We start from the raw sequence: 12,986 nt of genomic DNA, 5'->3' as shown, positions 1-12,986 counted from the left end.
AGAAAACTGGCATTCTACGGATCGGAGCGTGGAATGTCAGATCCCTTAATCGGGCAGGTAGGTTAGAAAATTTAAAAAGGGAAATGGATAGGTTAAAGTTAGATATAGTGGGAATTAGTGAGGTTCGGTGGCAGGAGGAACAAGACTTCTGGTCAGGTGACTACAGGGTTATAAACACAAAATCAAATAGGGGTAATGCAGGAGTAGGTTTAATAATGAATAGGAAAATAGGAATGCGGGTAAGCTACTACAAACAGCATAGTGAACGCATTATTGTGGCCAAGATAGATACGAAGCCCACACCTACTACAGTAGTACAAGTTTATATGCCAACTAGCTCTGCAGATGATGAAGAAATTGAAGAAATGTATGATGAAATAAAAGAAATTATTCAGATAGTGAAGGGAGACGAAAATTTAATAGTAATGGGTGACTGGAATTCTTCAGTAGGAAAAGGGAGAGAAGGAAACATAGTAGGTGAATATGGATTGGGGCTAAGAAATGAAAGAGGAAGCCGCCTAGTAGAATTTTGCACAGAGCACAACTTAATCATAGCTAACACTTGGTTTAAGAATCATGAAAGAAGGTTGTATACGTGGAAGAACCCTGGAGATACTAAAAGGTATCAGATAGATTATATAATGGTAAGACAGAGATTTAGGAACCAGGTTTTAAGTTGTAAGACATTTCCAGGGGCAGATGTGGACTCTGACCACAATCTATTGGTTATGACCTGTAGATTAAAACTGAAGAAACTGCAAAAATATGAGAAATTAAGGAGATGGGACCTGGATAAACTGAAAGAACCAGAGGTTGTACAGAGTTTCAGAGAGAGCATAAGGGAACAATTGACAGGAATAGGGGAAAGAAATACAGTAGAAGAAGAATGGGTAGCTCTGAGGGATGTAGTAGTGAAGGCAGCAGAGGATAAAGTAGGTACAAAGACGAGGGCTGCTAGAAATCCTTGGGTAACAGAAGAAATATTCAATTTAATTGATGAAAGGAGAAAATATAAAAATGCAGTAAATGAAGCAGGCAAAAAGGAATACAAACGTCTCAAAAATGAGATCGACAGGAAGTGCAAAATGGCTAAACAGGAATGGCTAGAGGACAAATGTAAGGATGTAGAAGCTTATCTCACTAGGGGTAAGATAGATACTGCCTACAGGAAAATTAAAGAGACCTTTGGAGAGAAGAGAACCACGTGTATGAATATCAAGAGCTCAGATGGCAGCCCAGTTCTAAGCAAAGAAGGGAAGGCAGAAAGGTGGAAGGAGTATATAGAAGGCTTATACAAGGGCGATGTACTTGAGGACAATATTATGGAAATAGAAGAGGATGTAGATGAAGACGAAATGGGAGATACGATACTGCGTGAAGAGTTTGACAGAGCACTGAAAGACCTGAGTCGAAACAAGGCCCCCGGAGTAGACAACATTCCATTAGAACTACTGACTGCCTTGGGAGAGCCAGTCATGACAAAACTCTACCAGCTGGTGAGCAAGATGTATGAGACAGGCGAAATACCCTCAGACTTCAAGAAGAATATAATAATTCCAATCCCAAAGAAAGCAGGTGCTGACAGATGTGAAAATTACCGAACTATCAGTTTAATAAGCCACGGCTGCAAAATACTAACGCGAATTCTTTACAGACGAATGGAAAAACTGGTAGATGCAGACCTCGGGGAGGATTAGTTTGGATTCCGTCAAAATGTTGGAACACGTGAGGCAATACTGACCTTACGACTTATCTTAGAAGAAAGATTAAGAAAAGGCAAACCTACGTTTCTAGCATTTGTAGACTTAGAGAAAGCTTTTGACAATGTTGACTGGAATACTCTTTTTCAAATTCTAAAGGTGGCAGGGGTAAAATACAGGGAGCGAAAGGCTATTTATAATTTGTACAGAAACCAGATGGCAGTAATAAGAGTCGAGGGGCATAAAAGGGAAGCAGTGGTTGGGAAAGGAGTGAGACAGGGTTGTAGCCTCTCCCCGATGTTATTCAATCTGTATATTGAGCAAGCAGTAAAGGAAACAAAAGAAAAATTTGGAGTAGGTATTAAAATTCATGGAGACGAAGTAAAAACTTTGAGGTTCGCCGATGACATTGTAATTCTGTCAGAGACGGCAAAGGACTTGGAAGAGCAGTTGAACGGAATGGACAGTGTCTTGAAAGGAGGATATAAGATGAACATTAACAAAAGCAAAACGAGGATAATGGAATGTAGTCAAATTAAATCGGGTGATGCTGAGGGAATTAGATTAGGAAATAAGACACTTGAAGTAGTAAAGGAGTTTTGCTATTTAGGAAGTAAAATAACTGATGATGGTCGAAGTAGAGAGGATATAAAATGTAGACTGGCAATGGCAAGGAAAGCGTTTCTGAAGAAGAGAAATTTGTTAACATCGAATATAGATTTATGTATCAAGAAGTCGTTTCTGAAACTATTTGTTTGGAGTGTAGCCATGTATGGAAGTGAAACATGGACGATAACTAGTTTGGACAAGAAGAGAATAGAAGCTTTCGAAATGTGGTGCTACAGAAGAATACTGAAGATAAGGTGGATAGATCACGTAACTAATGAGGAGGTATTGAATAGGATTGGGGAGAAGAGAAGTTTGTGGCACAACTTGACTAGAAGAAGGGATCGGTTGGTAGGACATGTTTTGAGGCATCAAGGGATCACAAATTTAGCATTGGAGGGCAGCGTGGAGGGTAAAAATCGTAGAGGGAGACCGAGAGATGAGTACACTAAGCAGATTCAGAAGGATGTAGGTTGCAGTAGGTACTGGGAGATGAAGCAGCTTGCACAGGATAGAGTAGCATGGAGAGCTGCATCAAACCAGTCTCAGGACTGAAGACAACAACAACAACAACATGTTCGCGCTCTTTTCAACATGTAACTCACCTCTCACTTGCACAAGCTCCCCTAAATGTAACTTGCTCACACCTACTACTCAATCGCTAAAGATATCAATAAAATTTTTAACACTTTATGAGATCTAGATCTTAGGAATGTATTCTAAAACTTTCAGCCATTTGCTATGCGTAACCGGCTTGCAATCCATGACTCGGTTTTGATGCCCAAAAACCATTTTTTACGAGTTTTATCAGGAACAGTCCATGAACTAAATAGTGCCCCCATAAGCCCCTTAAGGCGCACCATAGACCAAATCCAATGTAGAAAGAACAACAGATTTATTCCATTTGCTTGAGCTAAAGGAAATGTGCAATATTCAAATTTTGGCCTTGCACTGTAGGATAGTTACAGTAATACAATCCTTCTGTTGGGTGTACAAATTATCTTAAGCACAAAGGCAATCCAAAAAAACTTTACCCTACCTTTCAGTCACCAACAGGTATGACCCGAGGTATGACCCCGTTTCAATGCGTGGCGTTTTGGGACATAGATAGCGCATGCTGTCACTTTTACCGATGAAGTGAACTGCATTGTATCTGATCGTACTCAGAATGTTGGGGTTGCCTCATCTTACAAGAAAATAATCATGTTTGTTAGTAATCTGAGCTAAGTGTAGAGAAAACTCAGGATGATAAGCTAACATAAAAGATTGCCAACTGACTAGTTAAGTTACACTGCCAGCCGTTGTGGCCAAGCGGTTCTAGGCGCGACTGCTACGGTCCCAGGTTCTAATCCTGCCTCGGGCATCGATGTGTGTTATGTCCTTAGGTTAGTTAGGTTTAAGTAATTCTGAGTTCTAGGGGACTATGACCTCAGATGTTACGTCCCATAGTGCTCAGCGCCATTTGAACCATAAGTTACACTGTATATAATCAGCTGAAACAGATAACTGGGTTCCTTGCCATTAACGAGAATACGTTTCATATATTAATACACGAGCTGATTATAGTACAGACTGCTACTGAATGTGTTCATATTTATAACATGGACCTACACTGAAAATATTAAATCCGTAATTCATAAAATCATTTGAATTCAGTGAGTTGCAACTTACACTAGAATTTGAGGTTACAAAAGCTTATATTATAGATGTAAAGGAAAATCATAAGACACTGGTAGCCGAAATTTTCAGGTTGCTAATTTTAAGATATTCATGATTGAACACTTTTATCTCTACAGTACCTTGCGGCTGGACGAGTTTTTCTCTTTCTATGTGAGATCTATCTTTCATTCTGTCACTCATATCGAGTAAAAGAAAATCAATCAAATGCACAAATGGTAAATCCTATTCTCTGCAATGAACAACAATCAATATGTCTGTAGCGTCAAGCAGGTTGTTAGCATTGCTGAAATGCCAAAACACAAAAAAAAGACTTCCAAGTATTTACCACTATTTTCTGTGCTATTCTTGAGCGTTGGGCTCTCTAGTTCTTAATCAGCACAAATCGAAAGACTTTCGGATAATAGTGTTTTACGTAGGACCACTGCCAACGTTACATATTTCACAGTAGAAATTTGGTGTGTAGCATTGTAGCAGGTATTGCGTAGTTTACTTCTGAGAGCTGTCAAAGAGCTTGTAACAATTATCATGGGCGTGCGCAAATGAAAGGGGGGAGGAGGGCAAGATGGGGCACTAGTCGCCCACTCCCCCTCTCACTTGGAATATGAAGTCCAGAGTTTTTATTCACTACAGAATTCTCATACATTTCTAGAAATTATTTCCGCTGATGCCACCAAACTTCTCCTTCACAGTGGTTTACTACTATGGCTTTAGCAGTTGCTGTATAACTTACGTTTGTGTAGTTGTCAAAATGTTGATTTAAATCAAAAATGGCAAATTAAGAGGCTTTCCCGACCTCTCTCCCCCTTGGAAAATTTCTGTGGACGCCCATGATGGCTGGTACCAATTTTGAAAACGAGCATGTCAATAAGCAACTTCCATGAAATATTTCAAGTTTCCTTACTTCCAGGTGTCACTTCTACTTTTTTACTGTTGCTCGGTGCGAAAGACAAAGTATAAGTATATGTGTTATATCAACACCAAGCAAGGGAAGTGTAAATTGCTACCTTCGCATCGCTCTTAGCCCTGTGGCAGTTGAATGCTGTCTGAATTTGCTTTCTCTACTCCCCACATCCCCCAAGTTCTACAAACAGTAATAGCCATCATCGTATTTCTTGGAATGATACATTGATTTCATACAATGACAAGCCACAGTGACTGAGAAAATTTGACCACGTCAAATGCACATTGATTGTTCAGGGCATCTAAAAATTTGTGTGGTTGCTACAAGTGTTTGTATACGCCATAATAATGAACATGGAAGATTATGAGTCTTTATCACAAAATCATCTGAAGGAGAAGATCCAAGAAAAACGAGAAGCATTCACCTCTTGTTAAAATCACAAGTAGAATCGTGTGTAAAATATCAGTACATATATACTACTACGAAAGGCACTAAAGAATTTTATGTAATATATAGGGGGCAGGAAGAGATGCACAACGAGATGGGGGCTGGAGATGAATAGAGAGAGGTTGGAGGAGGAGATGGACAGAGGGAGGGGGCAGGAGGATATAAACAGAGAGAGAGAGGGTGGAAGAAGATATGGACAAAGCGGGAGAGAGAGAAGGAGGCGATGGACAGAGAGAGAATAGGAAGGAGGAGTAGATGGACACAAAGAGGAAGAAGAGGAGGTAGGTAGTGAGGGAGGAGGAGTAGATAGACAGTGAGGGGGATAGGAGGAGATTCTCGAGAGAAGGAAGGAAGGAGGTGATGGACAGAAGGAGGTGCAGGGGGATTTGGACAGAGGAACAGGGGAGGAAAATATGGTCGGAAAGAGGAGACGGTGGAGACGAAAAAAGAGTGGGAGAAGGAGATGATGGAGAGAGGGAGGAGGTGATCGACAGAGAGATGGGATGAGGGGAATAGAAACAGAAAGAGGTGGAAGATGAGATGGACAGGGATAGAGTGGGGAGGAGGAGATGTAAAGAGCGAATTTGCATGAGAATGAAACAGACGAAGAGTGGGGGGCAGAGAAGATGAACAGAGAGAAAAGCGAGAAGGGAATGGACAAACAGGGCAGGAAGAGCAGATGTATGGAGAGATGGGGGAGGAGATGGTCAGAGAGAGTGGGAGGAGGAGACAGATAGCGACAGGGGTGGTGTGGGAAATGAAGGAGGCAGGTGGAATATATAGTTGTGCAGAGGGCAAGGGGGAAAGGACGAAGGCAAGGAGGAGTCAGACAGAGAGAATGGGAAGAGTATATGGACAGATGGATGGGGGCAGCAAAATATGGTCGGAAAGGGGAGGCAGAGAATATGAACAAAGAGAGGGGGGAGAGATTTGTGCAATATATGTGTCAAACGCGTACATGAACGAATCTATAGGGAAAAGGGTAGAAAATAAATAAAAATAAATTATTGGAAAACTGGGTTCTCTCTCTCTCCAATATAAACGTATCCCTTGGGAAAACCAAAGCACCCTATCCCATCCTTCCCCTCCCACCCCCTTCCACTTCTTCCTCCCAATCTTCCTTTCTGAAAAGGTAGTATAGAGCAGTGCCTGTACAGTTAATCAGCGAATGCATGTAACACATCACTAGAATATCTTAATGGCAGGTATGTTGATTTTGCTACAGTCAGTTAGACACCTGGAATGAAACCAAAGTATCTTTTGTATCACTATTTTCCACTGTGTGTGTGTGTGTGTGTGTGTGTGTGTGAGTGTGTGTGTATGCGTGAGTGTGTGTGTGTGTGTGAGAGAGAGAGAGAGAGAGAGAGAGAGAGAGAGAGAGAGAGAGAGAGAGAGGCTGAAGCTCAGTGCAGAATATACACTTAACATTTTTCCCTTTTTTTTGATAGGTCATGACCTTAAAGTCATCTCCACTGCCACCGTTGCTTTACTATGCTATCGCGGCAGGCCGGTAAAATATGCGCTACCCAGCCAGACACTACACCATGAGCGAGAGCTATTCAGCAACAGAGGAATAACAGTCGAGTAAATCGAAGTAACTGGAAGTTACAGTAAGAAATTCTTTTTGCAATTTTGTGTGTGTGTGTGTGTGTGTGTGTGTGTGTGTGTGTGTTTTAAGGTCCTGTAGGTAGCCTTGTTTGTACACTTATGAATTTTTCTTTTGCGATGATAATATGTCTTTTATCGCCGTGTTCTCGCTACGACCAAATATGGTTGAGAACGTACCTGTCGATGCTTCACAGTTACAATGACTAAAGATTTTTATGGGTATTGATTTGGATGGGGAGCATAAACTGGATTACATATTGGTTATCCAATATGCTTCTATACCACTTCTATGTGAGGTATATTGAACGATACACTGTTTAATACTAAGCTTTTCGACTAGACAGGTCCGCAGCTCGTGATCTACTGCCTAGCGTTGCTACCTCTGGATCACGGGGTCCCGGTTTCGATTCCCGACCTTGTTCGGGATTTTCCCTGCGTGGGGACTGGGTGTTTGTGTTGTCCTCATCATTTCATCATCATCCTAATCATTCGTGACTGTGGCTCGATTGGACTGTGTAAAAACAATTGGACTGTGTACAAAATTGGAACTATGTACAGGCGCTGAGGATCGCGCAGTTGAGCGCCCCACAAACCAAACATCACCACCACCACCACCACCATCATCATCATCATCATCATCATCATCATCATCATCATTGTCGACTTGACAGGAGAACTGGAGTAATGTAGTTGACACTGCCAAAGTTGTACTGGATAATGACTTATCGACTCTCTCGGCCAGCAGCTATTTCTCTACCCTATTTGATAACGTTAATGATGAGATAACCAGACATGTAGAACATAATGGCTATTACCCTTTATGTAATGTGCATTTTAAAATAGGATTTTTCTCTATTGTGTACATAATTTCTATAGAAGTAAAGCTCCCATCTATTTTGTTACGGTAGTTTGGAAAGTTGGATTTTCAAAACTTCTTGAGGTTTGGACACACTCTCGATGGAGAGCAAATATTGCTGTACTGAAATTTTGCCATTACAAAAGATTTGGAGATTCAGGCCCACTAGTGTAATATCTGGAGGCTGCTCTGTGTGATTACATTTGCCTATCTCGTTGGTGGAATGATAAGAAAAATCGTTTCTTAGGAAGAAGGAGGAAAGACTAGGACTGCAAGTTAGGGTTGGGAAACGATCGAGAAGGAAATAGACTGTGTCTTTTTCAAAGCAACTATCCTAGGACAATTCTTAGAGTTTAAGGAACATGGGCCTGGAGAGCCTTCAGCGAAGATCCTGTGGTTAAATATTCACTAGTATGTTTCAGATCTGCCAACGGGAGGGTGGTCTTTACTTTACTACTTGCTGACATAATGTCGACATCGTGCAGAAACAAACACTTGCACTGTATTCAGAACTCATATGAGTTTGTAGCCCCCGCAGGATATATTTACATTAAATTTTGGTTCTTGAATACTGAATTCTTTAGATTGCTGTCGTATTCGTATGGCACCAGAGTCCTGATTTTTACAGCATTGGTTGGTGGCTTTACTCCCAAAGTACAAGTTTCACAAGATTCACAAGTTTCACAATGACAAAGTTTCTAAACGTTTGTCTAAGTGACACATACCTATCAAACACCTACTCTCAGTTCTCCACATAACTCATAAAAATGGCGAGAAAGGTCTATTGGAATCAGAAACAGTTTACATCAAACACTAACTTTATCATATTTTAAATTCATAGAAAATGTCCCTACAATGTCCAAAGTTCATCCATCCACAATACATTAGCATTCACACGATATCATAACTTCACTTGAGTTAATCATTGCTTTGCAGATTCAGCCTGTTCACCATAAAAGTATTATGTGCGTACTCCTTTTCACACAAAAATAACGTGAATTGATAAATATTTCTTTCAGCGCCTACTTTCCACACAAGGATGCGCGTTTGTGCACGTCTTGTTATCCTGCTATTCGCTTTGCAGGTGGCCCACATCAGACACCCACACGCCACATCGGCAGATGCCAGAAAGCATCTGCAGGGTGCCCCAGGAGAAATCATCAATATTCAGGGATACGGAAGGAAACGATCATTCGAAGCATATAAGCCCAGTAAACATAGGCTGTAAAACGCGTATATTAAGAGCTATGAGCATTTCTTAGTCTGCGACACTGTGAAACAAATCTCTTCTACTGCAAGCTCTTTGCTATCCATGCAGTAAACATAGTCTCTAAAGTGCAAATCTTAAAAGCTATGGTCACTTCTTAACCTTCACTGCACTGAAACACATCTCTTCTACGCTGGCTAGTCGGATGTGGCATATTAATTGGAAGGGGTGGCCGGATGCCCTTCCTGTCGCCACCTGTGTACCCCCCCCCCCCCCCCGGAAGGAATTAGTGTACCCCAATTGTCTGCGTCTAGGGTAATCCACGGAATAGTGCGAATGTGTGCAGATGCCTGCGAGCCATGTAACTGAGGTGGAACGTGGGGACCACCCCGGTATTCACATAGCGGGATGTGGAAAACCACCTAAAACCACATCCAGAGTGGCTGGCGCACCGGCCCTTGTCATTAATCCGCCGCGGTGATTCGATCCGGGGTCGGTGCGCCTACCCGAGTCCAGGAAGCAGCGCGTTAGCGCTCTCGGCAACGCTGGCCGGTATCTGATATCTGCACCATTACAAGTTAACTATCAAGATTGGTAGCGCTGGTATATGTGCACTTAGCCTCGTGAGGCGAACCGAACTGACGAGCTACTCGACCGATAAATGGGGGTTCCAAGGTCAAGGAACCCGACAACGACCGGTTGAGTGGTGTGGTGACCACATGACTCTCTATACCGCATCCAATGACACTATTGTCAGAGGTTGACATGGCGGTCAGTCGGGACCGACTGGCCCGTCTATGGCCAGAACGCGGAACTTTACCTTTTTGAACGGCAATACTTGTGAAATTTAAAACGAAGAACGTGGGTCGTATGCAATGCAGGCACCCAACGTTTTCCACTATAAATTTTACAAATACTGTCATACCTATTAAAATTTTACAAGCAAAAATTTTCAGGGCTGCCTGTATGGGGTTAGGATAAATCATTTTATAGTTTTTAGTCATTAAAAATTTATTTTTAGTTAAATAATTATATTCTGCTTTTTAGTCCTGCATTTTAAACCTTTTTAATGAAATTATATTTTTTATTTAAATTACTAGTTTTACAGCGTGGTCAGGAATAGTGTGAGAAGCTTGTAGATCTAAGAGTGTTGCAGAGGAGGTTGTGCTGAGAAATAACTGTTTACAAAAAATTAGATACGTTGCGCCCTTTCCGAGTTATTTAGCATTGAAGTTAGCCAAGCACGTCGCCCGCGCGCAAAATCGAGCACTTGCACTAAGATGCCATAATGCACAGCCATTTGTGACATTTTTAGTTTCCACTTCTTCAAATGCTCATTACTAGTTTAAACGGCCTTTTTCGGAAGTGATAATTTTAAGTTAGGAAACCAAACGAAGAACGCGTTTGGCGACACTTCCTCTGTGAAGCTGCTTAAAATTGCGCACGCAATGACCTGATTGGTTAACTTCAATGTTAATTAAATCGGAAACGCCGCAGCGTTTTTTTCTTAACAATTCTTTCTCAGCACTACCTACCCTGCAACATCCTTACAAGCTTTTAACACATAGTTCCGCCCGAGTATACATATGTCACATATATTGCTCACATCTCGTCCTCCCCCTCAGTCCTCCACCTCAATCCTCCACCTCATAACCCCCCTCCCCCTCCCCCCCTACCCCCCCCCCCCCCCCCCCCCCCGCCCGTGTCACTCACTGCCAATGCGTGCCCTTCCACTCGCACACTCGCATACAGCCTAGCACAGATTCTGGTACTACCTGCACAACATGCTGCTGCAGGAGTGCAGTTGAGACGTGAGGCATTAAAGAACCTTTTTTAGCCCCATCCTCACCTGCACCGAACAGACCGACAAGAAAGAAGGTCAATATTGCATTGTCATCTAATTCTGAGCTGCTTTTAAGTTTCAAGTCTCTAGCTCATCAAGAGGTTAGTTTAATGTTAAATGCAGACTTTGTACCGAACAGATAGGCAGACAGACAAGAAAGTGACCTAATAAAGACGCGATGATAAAAAGGGGTTTCTCATTGTGGCGAGATCATTTCACAAAATTTCAGTCACCAAATTTGGCCTCTGAATGCTAAAATATTTTGTTGACTCCCATGTATACAGGGAAAAAAGATCATCGTAATAGAATAACAGAAATCGGAACTCACACAGAAAGATTTAGGTGTTCGTCTTTCCCACTTGCTATTCGATAGCAGAACAGAAGGGTAACAGTCAGCAAGTGGATCGATGAACCCTCTGTCCCACACTTTAAGTGTGAATTTCAGAGCAGTCACTTATTCGTAAGGAACAGTTCTGATGCCCTCGTTTTATATCTCGTCTATGGATCATAAGAATATGACGAGAGAGATTAAGGCACATAGGCATATAGACTCGCTCCATACAGGAATGTAATAGGACAAAAAATCGCTAATATTGGTAAGAAGTTTCATGCGCCATGCACAGTACCTCGGCTTTCGGATACGCATATTGCTGTAAATGTATATGAATTCTATATTTTGCATAAAAATTGATGCAGACCGCTAATTAAAAGTATTGCATAATTTTTGTATTTCCTATTACGTAAGGTCTTGAATCTGAATACACAAAAAATATATTATCTTACGTTTCTCTTATTTAATAAGAAGAAACCTTCAATTTATTACCATTCATTATCAGAGCTCCATATCTAATAGTCATATTGAGAAACAAATTGAGCAAGTAATGTTTGAACCTAATCAAGGAAAACGAACGAAAAGTATGAGAATTATAGCATTCATAGAGAGGTGTCTTTTTTAGAGGAAGAGGATATTATTACTGTTACCGTGTACACTTCTACAGCTTCGTGCAAACCATCAAAGTGTGAGTTATTATTGTGCGTAAACTTTGAATTCATTATGTGCTCCAATTCCTACCAGCTGTCACCCTCACACTCTAGAAGAATTTTCCGGTCCCTCACGCCCAGCAACTCATTTTTGTTGTCGGAAAGGTGTTACGCATTCATAACAAAGTTGTATTTTATTATTGTTTAGCTGAACTAGATTAGAGCTAGCCTGATCTTCATACGGTCGCCGCATGTCTGTCAGTCAGTTTAGGAAGGAAGTGTGACTCATCACAGGCGTGACTCTCAAGGGACGCATCATGAATTCCAAACGCGACGAACATGCACTCAGCTCTGATAAGTGTTTGTCCTAGGTAGCGAGCGAACTGCAGTGACTCACGCTGCGTGAGAGCGTCTGGAGTTGATGTGTTACTCGACAGGCCCGTGACTAATGAGGTGAATCTCCTTCCCAAGCCGCATTACATATTCACGGCCGTCGACAAGATATTCTTGTTGCGCAGACGTTTATTACGGGTCGCATTAACACGCTGTCGGGGGTGGTCGGCACTTGGATGGGTAACCATCCAGGCCGCCATGCGCTGTTGCCACTTTTAGAGGTGCACTCAGCCTCGCGATGCCAATTGAGGAGCTACTCGACCGAATAGTAGCGGCTTCGGTCAAGAACACCATCATAACGACTGGGAGAGCGGTGTGCTGACCCCACGCCCCTCCTATCCGCATCCTCCACTAAGGATGACACGGCGGTCGGATGGTCCCGGTAGGCCACTCGTGGCCTGACGACGGAGTGCTTTTAGTTAACATGAATCACGCTCGAAACTAGCCCAGTAATATTACTAAAATGCAACTTTGATATAAATGCATAAATTCTTCCTTACAACCTTGTACACTTGTTGGGAAAAATATTACGAATCCTTTCCTCAACCCACCCTTACACACAAGCATTTATAATACTTTGAGCCGTGATGATTTGAAAGCGGCAGTTAGCGCAACTGCCACTTATGCAATATTTGCAATGTGCGAAAACAATGCAATTATAAAAACTGCGAGAACATGGCAAGTCGAACCACATGATGAAGTGTGCACACTTAAGGCTTTGCCCCAGAGGACAGCAGGACTTTTGAACTGTTTATGATGCTTGC

This window comes from Schistocerca gregaria, chromosome X, assembly GCF_023897955.1.
Source record: "Schistocerca gregaria isolate iqSchGreg1 chromosome X, iqSchGreg1.2, whole genome shotgun sequence".
In the NCBI taxonomy this organism is placed as follows: domain Eukaryota; kingdom Metazoa; phylum Arthropoda; class Insecta; order Orthoptera; family Acrididae; genus Schistocerca; species Schistocerca gregaria.
Note: the sequence above shows the minus strand (reverse complement) of the source record.